A 16,309-nucleotide genomic window follows, 5' to 3' on the forward strand; every position below is an offset into this window, starting at 1 on the left:
TTGAATTTTCCCAAAGCTGGCAGCTGCACACTGATCCTTTTCATGCTGACTTGGAATTAAGTTTCACAGAATATGGTGAAGATTCCCTGTACCGGGAGGAAGGCAAGATGATGATGATGATGATGATGATATTATTATTATTATTATTATTATTTTCTGCAGAGAGTTGCAATGCCAGTTTCTTGATCAATTTTGGATGCTTGGATAGCCTGCAGAATAAATATCGCAGCCCTTTGAACAGCTGGAGGATTGCATAACCTCTGTTTCCAATAAGTCTGAACATTAGGTGAGGGACACTGGAGTATTTTTCCTACATCTTCATATGTTTGAGCTTTGTAAGGCTTTGAGATTCTAGATGTGGAATCCTTTGGGGAGCAGTCCTCTTTTTTCATTTTTGAAGGATGAAGAAATATTAGAATTAGAACTGGGAAATATTAGAAGAAGGGAGGCTGCCAGTTCTTGCTTCAGTTGTGTGTATTCTGGAGTAGGGAAGTTTGGATTTTACTTCACCAGGGCTGCATACATACTACAGAAATAATCTGGTTTGATGCCACTTTAACTGCCATGCCTCAATGCTATGGATTTCTGGGAACTATAGTTTTGTGAGACACTTAGTCTTCTCTGACAGAGAGCTCTGGTGCTACAACAAACTACAAATCTCAGGATTCCGTAGCATTGAGCCATGACAGTTAAAGAAGTGTCAGACTGGATTTTGTTTTGTTTTGTTTTGTTTTTTTGTTTTTTTTGTTTTGTTTTGTTTTGTTTTGTTTTTGTTTTTGGCAGTGTGGATGCAACCTAGATGGCAAATCATTGTATCTTGGAGTGTCTGTATTTAACTTGACAGTTATAATAGTTTGATACCATTTTAATTGTCATGGGGTCCATTCTACAATGTCTTGAGATTTGTGAATTCATGAGAACCTTAGAATTCTCTATTCGGGAATTGTAGTGCTGTAGTTTGGGACATCCACTAGAACTCGCTTGCAGCAAATTTTAAAGCTGCCATGAAACTATTGTAGATATCCCAAAATCCATAGGATAGCAGTCCAAATGCCTGGAATAGGTTGCTTTTCGTAAATGTTGCCAAAATGCTTGGAGGTATGGAGAACCTTTGGAAACAAGAAAAAAGAAAAGGAAAACTAAAGGAAGTAACATAGCCATTCTTGGATGTCCTGGTCATTTGCAAACCAAACCAACATTTGGTCCACATGGTATACAGAAAACCTATGCACATGCACAGATACCTACATAAGAACTCCAACCATCACCCAGGAGAAAAAAGAAGCACAAAAAAAACCCCACTGGTAGACTGGGTAAAAAAGATCTGTGAACCCCACCTCCTGGAAGATGAATTGAAATACCTAGATTGGGCTCTATAGGCTAATGGTTACTCCAGCTCAGACATCAGAAGAGCTGCCAGACCCAGAAAAACCCATAAGAGTGAAGACAAAGAACCACCCAAAGGAATCACAGACAGAATACGGAAACTGGTGAGGAAATACAACCTCCAAATGTTCTACAGACCAACCAAGAAAACCCAGCAAATACTGTGCTCAGCAAAGTACAGGAGAGACCCTTTCATGGCTGCAGGAGTTTACTGCATACCGTGTAGCTGAGGACAAGTCTACATAGGGACCACCAAATGCAGTGTTCAAACACGAATCAAGGAACACGAGAGAGACTGCAGACTGGGCCAGCCAGAAAAATCAGCAGTAGTAGAACATGGACATAAAATGCTATTTGAAAACACTAACATTCTGGACCATTCCAACAACTGTCAGGTCAGAATGCACAGGGGAGCCATTGAAATCCACAAACACCTGGAAGACTTCAACAGGAAAGAAGAAACCCTGGAAGTAACTAATGTTTGGCTACTAGTCCTGAAAAACACCAAAATCAAGACTCGGCAAATGCAAATGGACATCACCTAGGGTCAGGGGGTTTCCCAGCAGACAATGGATCATTAATTAAATAGATTCCCTGAGACCTTGCCTTTCACCAGCAGATCAACACACAGATTAACATGTAAATCACTTCCTTTCAAACAACAGTGTATATACCCCACTCATTTCCATGCCAGCATTCGCTGAAGATGCCAGCCCCAGATGCAGGTGAGACATCAGGAATAAATTCTTCCAGAACATGGCCACATAGCTGGAAAAAACCACAAAAAACCAAGTACCCAGCTTGTTTGGCAATTGGCTTACAGACTGTAAACTGCTTAGAGAGTGCATGGTTCACTATGAAGTGGTATAGTATAGTGGTATAGAATAGTGGTATAGAAATGAAAATGCTATTGCTATCAGCTGTCACACTGTGCCGAATCCTCTTCAGTTGTTCAAGGATCCCACATTGTGACCCTGGGCTCTGATCATACATACACTGACCTGTATGGCGTGCTGATTCTTATAGAATAAAACACAGTTTAGTGACGAAAAAAACTTGTTTTTCATGTGTGAGGGCACCAGTTCAACCCCTGGTATCTCCAGACAGTTGGAAAAAACTACCTGAAATCCTGGGGAGTTAATGCAGTTCAGTATACATTAGGGCAAGAGAACATCTAATCCACACAAGTTCTCCATTTGCTTGACTTAATCTTCAGCACTGATTAAGGATATAGGGCTCTTTTCTTTAATCAACAATTTGAGATAATAATGCTGTTTCCTTGCTTAGCACTTACACGAAAACAGGGGTATAGCAGCAGTAGGAGATCCCCAGTGGAAAAAGAAGAGATTGGGCCTCTTCCTTCAGGGACAGATTGCTGCTTTCATTCTGAGCATTGAAAAAGGATCTCCCCATCTCGAGCAAGCAATCTGATCATGGAGGAAGAGGCATAGTAGACCTGGGTAGACAATTTCCAGAATTCTGGGATCTATGCATGCCTTGCCCATGATGTTGGAGGAATAGAGATGGTTTTGTTTCTCCTCATATTCCAACATTTTTAGGGGATGCTGGGGGACCACATAAGGGGTGTCTCCTGCTGCCACATGTTGTCAGTGGGCTACTCTTTCTCCATACCTGTTGCAGTTGGTGCTGAGTTAGGTGGATTGAGGAGCTGACTTGGAAAGAAAGCTTTCTAAAATTCCCTATTATTGTAAGTACTTTGGGGGCATCTTTTTTGTTTGTTTTTTGTTCAAACAACCTTGTAGAACTGTACATATTTTGGTACTGTATTGAAGAAATAAATGTAAATCTCAGGACTAGTTCCAAATAACTCTTTCCTGGACTGCAACTGAAGATGGATGTTATCTGCTTGGGTGTTACTGGTGGGTGGTGTGGGCAAGGAAGTAAAAGGGACCCAGCCCCATTGCCATTTTTGTCCACTCTCAGCCATTATTTTTAGAAGACTGAGGGAGGGTTAGCTAAAAAATGGAAAGTGTTGGCCTGTGAGATAGCCCATTTCCATTACACTTGCACCCACATATGTGTACATATGCCTTAAAGTTGCCTGTCGACTTATGGTGAACCTATGAATTTCATAGGATTTCTTAGACAAGGAATACTCAAGGTGGATTTGCCAGTTCCTTCCTCCATAGTTCACAGTAACTGAAACTGAACTAAATTTGTTGTTAACTGCCTTTGTGTGTTGACCCCGACTCATAGCGACCCTGTGGATGAGACATCTCCAAGACACTCTACCTTTCATTGTTCTGCTCAGGTCCTTTAAAATTCATACCGGTGACCTCCCTAATACTGTCTATCCATCTAGCACGCAGTCTTCCTCTCTTTCTGCTTCCCTCTGCCTTTTCTAACATCATTGTTTTTCTTAATGAGTCATGCCTTCTCATTACATGACTGACCTATGACAACTTTAATTCAGTCATCTTGGTTTCCAGGGAGCGTTCAGGATTGATCTGTTGAAGGACCCATTGGTTTGTCTTTTTAGCTGTCCACGGAGCTCAGCCGCCCCTTTCTGTACTGGATTGGGGTTACAGCAACAACACACCACGGTCATGATCTGGCTTTTCTACGACGCAAAATGAAGCTGCAAAAAGTGGCATCTTTTTACACTGCAGAAAGGGTACCCTAACCGCAACAGCGGCTTTTCACTGCTGCTTCAGTGCGGCACATGTGAATGCTGCGCCAAAGATGTGGCATGACACCACCCACTATCTGGTCAGGCATTCCTACTCGTCTTCGGATTTCTTGACTGTAGTATTCATTGTCACTGATGTTGGATCCAAGGTACAGGAACGCTTTTACTATTTCAGTTTCCTTATTGTCTAGGCTGAATGTATGTAGGTCCTCTGTCGTCATTATTTTTGTTTTCTTTATGTTCAGCTTTAAGCCTGCCTTTGCACTTTCTTCTTTGCTCTTCCTTAATAATTGTTCCAAGTCTGTGATGTTTTCTGCTAATAGTATGGGACCACAGTACTGTTGGGATAATTCAAGAGGCCCAAATTAATAGAATCATAGACTTGGGAGAGACCACAAGAGCCATCCAGTCCAATAAGAAATTGAAGTCACTGGGCCTTATTTTTGAGTAAATGTGCATAGGACACACTTGCACATATGGCACTATCTCTATCCTGCCATAAAGAGTATTTCAGACTACAGATTGTGTGCTGCTTTGTGTTGGTTCCTGAGCAAAGTTTTTTACTGTAAAGGAATGGCTCATACTGCATCCATATGGCAGGTTCAGGATCTATTCCAGCTGCTGCTTTTTGCTGTTGCTGCATAGATCTGTTCATGTGCTTCCCTTTTGTAACTGACACTGTTTTGTCCTCTGGCAAACTTTCCTTGGAATCGCATTGCCGACGGGTGTGTGTGTGACATGAGTTCAGGATGAACAATGTAACCCCCTGTTTGTTGAAATCGGCGCATTTGTAAACACTGACACAATGGCCACATAGCCAGCATTGCAGTACGTACTGTTTGATATCATTTTTATCTTGTGAGTGCAATACCGGAGGGATAAACATTCTTCAGCTCGGTCTCCTAGCATTTATACATTTGATCTGATCTCTCTTCCTTCCTCCTGGATTGTTATTAAAGCTCAGTAACAATCAAATGGCACCCCAGGAGTCTTCTGTTTTCCGTGGATGTTTGAATTTCTTTTGTGTTTATAACGACACCCCCCTATGCCTGACTCTTTGCGCATGGCGGGGATGCCAAAATGTAGTTTCCTGTGTTGGCAGTAAAAGAAACTTTGAGTTTTTTCTCTGAGTGATTTTTCTTGGCTCTGAAGGATGAGTCTTGGAAAGGCTGCCTGAAAAGTATGTGCTGGAAGTTTCATTGGCGGGTTAGTGATATGTGAGTTATGAGCAAACTATGCAAGGACTTTAGGAAAAAGGGGTGTGTTGGAGTCTCAAGTCCAAATATAGGGCATTTAGGGTGTATGTTCTGCACATAGATACTCAAGTGATTTATATCACTGTAGACATATTTGTTTATCTGTTGGTTTATTTTTTTTTTAATTGTATTACTTGTCCCAAATCCTTGAACTGGATAACAATGCTCTACTATCATCATTGTTGTTATTATCAGGTTGGATTCTTATTGAAGTGCATGCCTAAGAGTCATGGTTTTGTAGTTTGCATGGTGGACTAGGATTTGGGAGGACCAGGATTTGTATCTCTGCTCAGCCAGGGAAATCCACTGGGTGATTTAGGACAAGTTGAACTCTCAGTCGTAGAGAAAGGCAATAACTGTTTTCAGAATAAATCTTGCCATGAAAACCCTATGATCAGGTTACAATAGCTTGGAGTTAACACAAAGGAACATAACATTGAGAACTTTTGCCTTCTTGACCACTCTCTATTGTTGCTTGGTTTTTTTCTGTGAAACAGAGAGGATATGTTCAGTGGGCCCTTTCAATCGGTGGGCTTCTGATCAACGAATCTAACCCCCTGCAGACCTCCATGCCCAATCATTATTCTTTGGCAATGATGTGAATATATACATGTTGAACATGTTCGTGTCATCATCATTGAATAATATGGGCATGATCATCTATGATTTTTAGCATTTTGTGGATGGTGGTGGTGGAAATGAAACCCTACTAATACAAAAGCCCCACTGTACTCATTTTCCAAAACTGAAACAAGATCTGACAGGATCCATAGAAATAATTGTCCCCTGAAAAGTCCCAAGTCTACAAAACATTCAGATAGGGCTAGTCACCATCTCAGAGACCAGTATGGCATCAGTTTAAGCATTGAACTGCGACTCTGGAGATTAGGTTTTGATTCACAGCGCAGCCATGAAACCCACTGGGTGACCTTGGCCAAGTCACACGCTCTCAGCCTCAAGGGAAGGAAATGGCAAACCTCTTCTGAACAAATCTTGCCAAGAAATCCCCACGATAGGTTTGCCTTATGATCACTATAAATCAGAAACAATACTTCACAGAATTTTTGTAAGAACAACAAAGCCAGGATTAAATTACATAGCTCAACCCTGAACATTGCAGGAAAAAGTGGGACACATTGTGATTATTTTATCTATCAAGGCCATGGCCCAGGAATGATTCTGCCATACTAAATTGCTTAGGCACATGCTTGGTAATGTTGGATGATGGGACATGCTCTACAAGTGCTGGAAAGTAACAAGGTTGTGTAGCATTCACTCGCTGGGAGAATAAGCAGATGTGTGGGAAGGAATCGGGTGCTACAAGTAATGGGTGAGTCCTGGAAAGGCAGAGTGTTTGGACTTGCTGACGAAGAGGGTGAAGTCATCTGTAATGGAATGAGTGTTCGAATTTTAAGTATACTGTGTAACTGGAAGTCCTTTCAGTCCTGACAGTGGTTGTGTACTGTGATCCATTCTGCTTGCTTAATAAAGCTTTTCCGAATCTGCTGAGAGTTTGCATTCTAAACTGGAGTTTGCCTGTACATTACATTATCATTTACCAGTTGAGACTTGTTATTGAAGTCGGTCAAACACAGCTGCTAGAATTCAAGACAGCTTCCTCTGACTGGATTCAAGAAGACTCAAATCTAGACAGTCTGATGACAACGATCAGCTGGTAATTTTTTCAGTTCTAATGGTGACATATATTAGCATATTTGCAATTCTTGTCTTGGGACCTTTTATATAGAATCATAGAGTTGGAAGAGACCACAAGGGCCATCCAGTTCAACCCCCTGAAATGCAGGATATAAGCTACAAGGGGGAACTGGTGAAAGGCCTTTTCTATGTACTCTGAGATTTCTAAGGGCTTTGTTGTTGTTGTTAGTATTTGGATGGGAGACCACCAAGGAATTCCAGGTGCTGCATGCCAGTGTTACTGAAAGTGGTGGTCCCGGGATGAGCGCCAGTCCCCAAGCTATTGGCTGCCAGGCCCTGGAGTGTTTCCAGGAAAGAAACAGTTGTACGCAATTAGCACAAATCAGGTTCTAGTCTCTGGCACAATGTCAAAACATTATTGCCAGTTCCTTATATCAGCTAATCTAAGCAGCACCATTGTAGACTGTATTTCAGTGGAAAACAATGTCAAACCATGTCTGAGTATTCTTTGCCAAATAAAATCCTATTAATTTCATGGGGTTGCCATAAGTTGACAACCACAAATACTGTATAATGGGCCCTTGATATCCGCTGGGGTCTGGTTCCAAGATCCATTGTGGATACCAAAATACGTGGATGCTCAAATCCCATTATATACAGTGGTGTAGTAACATAGCATCCCTAATAGAAAATGGCAAATGCATGGCCTGCTTTTTGAAAATCAAGCAAGCAAGCAAGCAAGCAAGCAGTGGGTGTGGATGCAGGAATCTGTGGATATGGAGGGACAACTGTGCAACCATTCAAACTTGATTGTACATTCAGGGGAATTAGAATGTATATATAGAATGTTTACTGGATCTTTAAGTTCGTTCTTTCTTTTTTCTTTCTTGTATTTAGTCCTTACCTTTCAGCCAAAAAGATTCCAAGAGGTGCTTAGAAATAATTCATTTTGACAGTTTCTTGCCCCCAGGCTTACAATCATCCTTCCAGCCTTTATAGTGAGCACAAACAGTTATGCTTCCTGCAATTTTAAAATATTTTTTGGCATTGTTTTTCTGTGATTCCGCCTTTAGATCCTTTGTTACATGCTCATGAGTATTACCCTTGACCTATCCACAAATCATTTCAAAATCCATAATTTTTGCCCCCAAACCTGCTGTTCAGTATATATGGTACTTTTTTTTACTTATACTACCTTTCTGTATGTGTGAAACCCAAATATAGTTGTCAACTGGATTGACATCTTCAGGTGGTTGTTGGGTAAGATAGAAGCTTTCACACAGAGCTGGGGTTTCTAGCCTTTTGACGGCCCATAACCGATGGACCCATCAGCTATTTACTCCGTAAGCAAATCGTAATGTATTGTTAGTTACAACCAAGGTTTCAGCATGCCTGTATGTCTAAGTAGCATACAGGAAAAAATGAGGTGATGGATGATTTTGGCAATAACTCTTGGGGCCGATCAAATGCCAGGAACTATTGTGAGTACCTGCCTGATATGGGGCTGGCACTGCTTTAGGAGTTGTTGGCCTGAGCTTCAAGGGATCACAAAGAAGCTTCGCTGACCAGAACTGTGCTCTCTGAAGGGAATAGTAGTGAGTCAGAAGGGCATGGCTTAAAATAGACTATTGGCCAAGCAAAAACCCAGCCATGACCTGGATGGATTTGTGGCTGGACTAGATTAGGAAGGCCAAGGGCTTGTCTGGAGGTGAAGCTGTGATGAAACCTGAATGAGATAGTTGGGTCAATTTTTTCCGTCTGCTCTATATTCTTGGCCCATACCTTTTTGTGGGGCCAGGCACAACCTGTTTTGAATTTTGCAAATCCAAACTCTAGATTACTAGTGGAATGGCATATTCAGGGATAGCCATGTTGGCCATACAACAAAGTACAATAACATCCCAAACCCACAAAACAGTGATACCTTTTTTGGACCAACCAAAATGCACAAAATATATGATGCATGCTTTTGAATGACAATTCACTTTGTGTAATAAAATGGTTGGTGTAGGTCCCTGTAACAATTTATGTTGGGGCTTTTGTGGGTCTCACCTGTGCAAAATTTGCAAGATCAAATTTACTTTGACCCTAATGTCATAATTTACTGGCAGAGCTGTGATGGAGAAGTTTACAGCATCATCTTGTCTTTTTTCATTTCTATGGGACTTGTTTCAGCACATGTGAGTGCAGCTGGCTGGAGGACGCAGACAGCTGGTTGAACGGATTCAGCTTTAGCTTATTTACTAGCATTATTTAAAAAGCTCTGGCCACTATTGGACAAGGACAGCCTGCTAGAGGTGATTCGTGTTCAAATAACCCCCCAGGTTGTAATCACTTCAATCTGTTGTATGACCTGGAGCCTTCAGTGAGTACCAAACCTAACCTAAATACTAAATATTACATTTATGCTGCAAAAAATTACAACCCTAAGGACTGGAGTGTAGCTTTGGTGTGGCTTCTGGACTCTTAGGATGCATGCATGCATCATTTAAACAGCATACGTCCAAAGTGACCCAAAGCAGCTTTATTTTGGCCTGTCTGTACGGGCCCACTGGTATTCTAAGTGGCGGAAGATGTGAAAGACTGTCTCATCTCCACACTGGCCTGTTTGTGTTTTAAAATTCCCTGTAGAAGGAAATTTTCCCTGAATATTTTCTTTAGCAGAGATGTGTTAGATGTTTTTTTTACAGAAGAGGGATCCTTTTCATCTGTGGCACCCTGACTTTGGAATAATCCCCCCAAAGAGATTCCACTGGGAGTGCTGTCAGTAAAACCTTTCTTTTCAGCACTGGGTTAAGATATTTCAATTTGCCCAAGTATTTTAAAAAGGAAAACAGCCTCTGCTCCTTTGGCTTATATTCTGCTTCGTTAATCGCTGTATTTGGATACAGTTATATATGTATCATTTGGTTAGATTATATTGACATACGGGCATATATCAGTTAACAAAACCTTGGAAAAAGAAGCTGCTTTTTTTACGAAGTCCTCATATACATACATACATACATACACCCAGCCCCCTTTTCCCTTCCTGTCTGAGCTCAGGGGTGGGCAAAGCATGGTTCCGGGGTTGTTTTTGAAGCCCTGCATGGGTAAAAAAAAGTTGTTTTTGCAAGGTTTTTGTTGCCAAAATGACCTCTGGAGGATGCGAGGGGCATTATTGCAACATTTTAACAATTTTTGTTCTGCAAAATTTTTCAAATATCTATTTTTGCCCACAAATGGCCTCAGAGGGGTATGGGGAATTTCCCACCATGTTTTCCCCATCCCCCAGTCCAAACTATGTCCAGAAATAGAAAGTGACTTATTGAAAAAGCCTTTCTTGAGCTTAAAATGGCCCAGCAAGGTAATTCATCAAAACATGGTGAGAATGTCTCCTAGGCCCTTTAGAGGTTATTGGGGGTAAGCAAACAATTTTTACTTTTTGCAGGAGTAGATCCAATGTGAAGAGAGCAGCCCTTCAAGTCGATGGTGGGCCCTTACCATCTACCCTTCCATAGTTGCCCACCAAGGTCTACTTGGAAGTGTTTTCTTTCTTTTCATTATTATTAGCAATATCAACATTGACAGAATGGCGAAGGAGTGCTGGAAAGCCCTATTTTTGGGAGTTTCAGCAACTTGTCTGCATTAAACAACGGAATAAAGCTTGACCTGGGAAAGATCAGGACTATCCAGTGATTCCCAAACATTGGTCTTCCAGGTGTTTTTGACTTCAACTCCTAAAAGTCTCAGCTGGCTTGGCCAATAGTCAGGAATTCTGGGAGATGAAGTCCAAAACATCTGGAGAACCAAAATTTGGGCATCACTATGCCAATCCATTGTAGTTGTGTGTGCTTCCCTGCTATAGGCATGGCAAATAGCAACTGCTTTCAGAACCCCTTAGGCCCCATTCCCACTATAAAAAGAATCGGATTGCTGAGCAAATTAAATGACCCTAGTTCCCATTTGTCGCGATGTGATCGAATCTGTCATGATGAAGCAAGGCAAAGGCAAAAGAACTGTTTTTTCCAGGCACCAGCTAAAAAGAGGTTCTTTTGAAAAAACGTGATTCCAAAGCTTGTGGAGCAAGTGGGAACGAAAGATTGGAATCGCAGCATTCTGGAGGGGCGGGACTGATGGCAGAGGGGTGTTTACCATCCCTCCCCATTTTTGGGGAGATGTCATCCTCCTTTCCAAGTGCTGTCTTGTCATTATTGGAGTGATGTTTGGTTTCTTTTTTAAAAAACAATAAATGAAACTAAGCGCTTAAGCGACAGAATGGTTTAGCAACTACTTGCAAAGGTGCTAAACCACTCTGTAGCTTAAGCGCTGGTCTCCCTGGGTCCCGGTGCCCTACATTTCCATCCTCCTCTTCTCTTCCTGGCCTGGCGATGTCCCTTCCCTGGCCCCAAGCTCCCTTCCCAGCTTTGCCTCCATCTCCTCCTCCTCCTCCTCTTCTCCGCTCCCCCCGCCTTGCCTTGCTCCATTGCCATCCTCCTTGTCACACTCTCTCAGCCCCTAACCCCCCCCCCCATTTCCAAGCCGGGCTTACGTCAGAAGATTGATAGGGGAGTTTAAAGCAGTGTTGCCAATGGGAACCACAATCGCCTCAAAAAAAAACAAAAGCCTTTCATAATGAGAACTAGAGGTCTTTTGGAATCTCTTTCCAAACTGGGGCAGGAGCAAATCTCGAAGCCATTCATCCTGCCAGTGAGAATGACCCCTTAGTGAGTATAATTCAAGAGCAAAACAGAGAAAAAGAGGAAAAGCAAATATGCCTGCCCCACCAGCGTCCCCAGTGTAGATCTATTACTCTGCCCTCCAGATGTTACTGATAAGAAAAGTGGAGGCTGATGATAGGGAGGGGGAAATCTTTGGATGCCTTTTGGAAGAAGCAATCATGTGGCCTTCGGAAGGTTTAAAATGTTTTTGTTTATCCTTTCAAGGCTTAGCTGACGTGATTGGTTCATTTCACATGTGCGTATTATTAGTTTTGGATAAAAAATTTGCTGAAGCATGTTGAAGTGCTCTTCTCTTTGTGGTGCAACAGACTGCTAATGAATACCAGGTTTGTTCTTGATGTGTGCCTTCAAGTCATTTTTGGCCATGAAGGTTCATGCTGCCAATCTCTTCCTTTCGTTGGTCTCAAGGTGCTACAAGATTCCTTTGCATACTGTTGGGCATGCTTTGATTGTGATTTCCCGCATGGCAAGGGGTTAGACGATGGCCCTTGTGGTCTCTTCCAACTCTATGATTCTATGACTTATGGTGACCCAGAGGTAAACCTGTCATTGGGTTTTCTTGGCACGTTTCTTCAGAGGGGGTTGCCATTGCCATCCTCTAAGGATGAGAGAGTGTGACTTGCCCAAGGTCACCCAGTGAGTTTCATGGCTGACCTGGGAATTGAACCCTGGTCTCCAGAGTTGTAGTCTAATGCTTAAACCACTATGCCGTGCTGGTCCCAAATACCAGGGACGTAGCCAAGGGGGGGGGTCCTTGGGGTCCGGGGCTCTCCCTTCCATTAGAAAAATGAATGGTATGTGCTGCTGCGCTGCCACACTCAAGCGCCATTATAATGGTGGCACTTAGTCTGGACCACCCCCCCCCCCTTTCCTAAAATCTTGGCTACATCCCTGCAAATACCAGGTGTTGTAGGTATATTTCAGAGGAAAGAACTGGCAAAACCACCTCTGAGTATTCTTTGCTTAAGAAGACTATGAAATTCATGGGCTCATCATAAGTCAACAACAACAACAACAACAACAACAATAATAATAATTTATTTATAGCCCGCCCAATCACAAGGAATCCAGGCGGGTTACAACAGTAAAAATAAAGATAATAAAATACAATACAATAAATAAATAAAATACAATAAAATTAAAGAGAGCGAAGTGAGTACATTCACAGTTAGGCCTGATGGAAGTTGGGCCTCTCTTTTTCACTCCCTCCCAGGTCTGATGATGATGTCATGGAGGGAGGGCTCTTCTTCTTGAGGCAAGGATTTTATTTTAATTAATTTTAATTTAATTCTTCTCATTAAATTTAAGAGAAGAATTGGTGGACAGAGTGACATAAGTCACAGTAAATGGGGAGTAGAACTAGGTAGGGAAGGCCTGCCGGAAGAGATCCGTTTTAAGAGCCTTCTTAAAGGCTGTAAGAGTAGAAATGTCACGGATCTCCTTCGGCAGGTCATTCCATAGCTTCGGAGCTGCAATGGAAAAGGCCCTCTGGGTGACAGAAGTTAGCCTAGATTTTATTGGCTGAAGTAGATTCTTCCCCGAGGACCTTAGAGTGCGGGACGGACAGTATGGAAGTAGGCGATCTCTTAAGTATTCTGGACCCAAGCCATGTAGGGCTTTGAAGGTAATCACCAACACCTTGTACCTTGCCCGGAAACAAGTGAGTCGAAGACTCATACACATGCACACACACACACACACTTTCTTTTGACATTATTCCTGCTTGTGACTCTGCAACTCTTGTTAATGAAATAATGCCCAGGAACACGTCTACTTTGTTAATTGAGTTATACCTTTATTGGGCCAATCAAAATGCACATTATACCTGTTGCAAGCTTTTGAAGGGGCCCACTCTGCATCAGTACCCTTCCATACCCTCTGAACTGAGAACTAAAACTACAGCATCTTGACCAAATGCAGGGCTAAGAGTAATGTCATCTTCCCCCTTCTCCTGTATCATGCCTGATGAAGAAATCAGCAGAGCTTCAAAAGCTTGCAACATATATAATGTGCATTTTGGTTGGTCCAATAAAGGTATCACTGTTTTGTGGATTTGGATGATGCTGTACTTTGCTATATGGCCAAAACAGCTACCCCTGGATATTTTTTAAAGATATATCTGTACTAATAGCGCCCTTGATTATTCCCCTTAATTTAAATAAATCAAAGCAACTCATGAAAGTGTGGGTTAATATGTGCTTATTGTCTTACTCTTAGCATTCAGGATCCATTTTGAAACTGTTGTGACTTACGTTCTTCCTTTGAAGGCAGATCCTTGTTGAATACCTTGCCGCAGATACGCCTGCATTTAACAGATACATACATCACAGTTGGTATGGATTTTGTTTCTGTAATGCAAACTGTACATGTTGCCAACATCTGCTTGTTATGATGAAGATAAAAAGAATGTTTATATGTATGTTTTGATTTTGCTTGGATCGTAGTGCAGGGCTTAACCACAGTACAGTGATTTTGTTTGAATTATGGTGCTGTGGTTCAGCTCTGATGACTTCTTTAGTCAGACTTAAACATGTTGAACTCTGCTGGCTTGTGCTCCATGCCTTCAGAAATCAATTACAGGTTGAGTATCCCATATCTGAAAATCCAAAATGATCCAGAGTCCAAAACCTTTTAATGGTTGGCTGAGATAGATGCACCATTGCTTTCTGATGGTTCAATGTACACAAATTTTGTTTCATGCACAAAACTATTAAAATATTGTATAAAATTATCTTTAGAATATGTGTATAAGGTGTATTAGAAACATAAACAAATTTCATGCTTAGACTTGGGTCCTGTTTCAAAGATCTCTAATTATGTATATGCAGATATTCAAAATAATAAAAAAATAATCTGAAACGCTTTGATCCCAAGCATTTTGGATAAGGGATTCTCAACCTGTATGGCAAGGTATAAAAGACATTAAAAAAGACTTGTTGTTGTTGATGTGTACCTTCAGGTCATTTCTGACTTATGGAGACCCTAAGGCAACATTATCAGTGGTTTTTCTTGGCAAGATTTGTTCAGAGGAGGTTTGCCATTCCTTCTACTGAGGCTGAAAGCATGTAACTTGCCCAGAGACTTGCAGAGAGCCTTTTGTTTTGCATTAGCTTGGGAATGGGTGACAAGTCTCTCCTTCCATCCACTTCTACCTACTAATATTCTGTGATTTCATTCTGTAGTTTTAGTGGTATAACACACCCCTCCCTGTCCCTGCCTCCATGTGTGTGTTTGTGAGAGAGAGATAGGGAGAGGTAAAGAGCCAAACTTTTTGTTTTCTTCAGGTCTAATTGTAAGTATTGCGCAGAGGTTAATCTATCAGGTTTTGCAAAATAGCATGAGCTTTACTGCTATGTTCTCTAGGTCTGTCCTTGTAGCTGCAACTAGTGTGCAATGGTTTTGCTAATAACAGATCCAGTTTAAGTGTGTTCAGGGAAATTTCTATTTCCAGGGTCATTCAGAAAGTCCCAAATGAACAGACAGTACTGTATGTGGTCAAATTTAGTAAGCAGAGAAAAGTTTGGTCATATAATCACAGAACTGAAGAGTTGCAAGGCATCAGGTCGGGTCCAACTCACTGCCACTGAAAGAAATAATCTAAAGCTTCTCTGCCAGATGGCCTTCCAACGTTTGATGAAAAACCTCCACCACATCCAGGCTACTCCAGTGTACAGGGTACACTGTCAAACTGTTGTTACTACCAAGAAATTCTTCCTGGTGTTTAGTTGGAATCTCCTTTCTTGCAATTTTAGCCCATTTGCTCGGATCGTACTCTCTGGAGAAACGGAAAACAAGTTTGTTGAATCTTCCATGTCACTGCCCTTAAGATGTTTGAAGATGCCTAAACATGCTCATCCCCAAACCATTTCTCATGGGGGCTTGCTTTCCAGACCTTTTAACATCTTGGCAGTCCTCCTCTGGACACATTCCAATTTGTAAATATGCTTTATGTGGTGCTTAGATGCCAGAAAGCTTCCATTTTGTCAGGGAAATGTGGCTTCATTGCTCTGGTCTTTGATTTCTCTAAAATTGCAGGTCACATATTTCCAATTTTTATGCCTTCTGTGCCTCACACTCAGCTACTTCTTTAAAATACACAACACAAATACTGTACAGTCAATCCTGAATGTAGGTAACTCCACTGATAATATTTACTCCAAAAGTGGTGTATTACCTGTTGTTCATTGAAAAGTGATACTTCTGAGCTCTGGCACTGAGCCATTGCTTGGGGCAGAGGCAGTCCAGGAATATGAATCTCCTTGTTCAGAGATCCATTTTTAATTCATTCAGATGAGAAGCAAAGAGCTGTGCTTTTGTGAAGCAAACACCTCCATGTAGTCGAATTTCAGTGGGAAATGACAAGGGAAATGTATGGAAGTTAAATAGCCCTCCAAGAACTCGTTCCTGAATGATGGAAATGGCTGTGGCCCATCTCATTTGGCTAGATATAATGATACCTTTGGGTTTCCTTTCATTTCCATGACCTTATTTCCATAGCCAAGGCCTGCTGAATGTGTGAACCACAAAGCCAAAGACAGTCAAATGACAGTGGTTACTCAGTCTTGCAGCTATCCATTGTGGGCTGCCAGACTGAGTAACTATTGGCATTTGATTGCCACCAGAAGTCATTGGACATTCCT

At 41.7% G+C, this 16,309-nt stretch overlaps 1 protein-coding gene across 4 annotated transcripts in view; it reads left to right on the plus strand.

Moving 5' to 3' along the window:
* The window catches only part of RAB30 (RAB30, member RAS oncogene family), a 73,681-nt gene that overhangs the window by 5,267 nt on the left and 52,105 nt on the right, over positions 1-16,309 (plus strand). The window contains exon 1 of one of the 4 annotated variants that reach the window (XM_089512937.1): positions 265-286. The exons of the other annotated variants lie outside the window; for them this stretch is intronic. The gene's annotated coding sequence lies outside the window, so the exon portion shown is untranslated. Of the gene's footprint in view, positions 1-264; positions 287-16,309 lie in introns of those variants that run through there. 4 annotated transcript variants of the gene reach the window in all.

Source organism: Sceloporus occidentalis, unplaced genomic scaffold (genome assembly GCF_023333645.1).
Source record: "Sceloporus occidentalis isolate IW3139 unplaced genomic scaffold, rSceOcc1.0.p SCAF_2, whole genome shotgun sequence".
NCBI classification, from domain to species: Eukaryota; Metazoa; Chordata; class Lepidosauria; order Squamata; family Phrynosomatidae; genus Sceloporus; species Sceloporus occidentalis.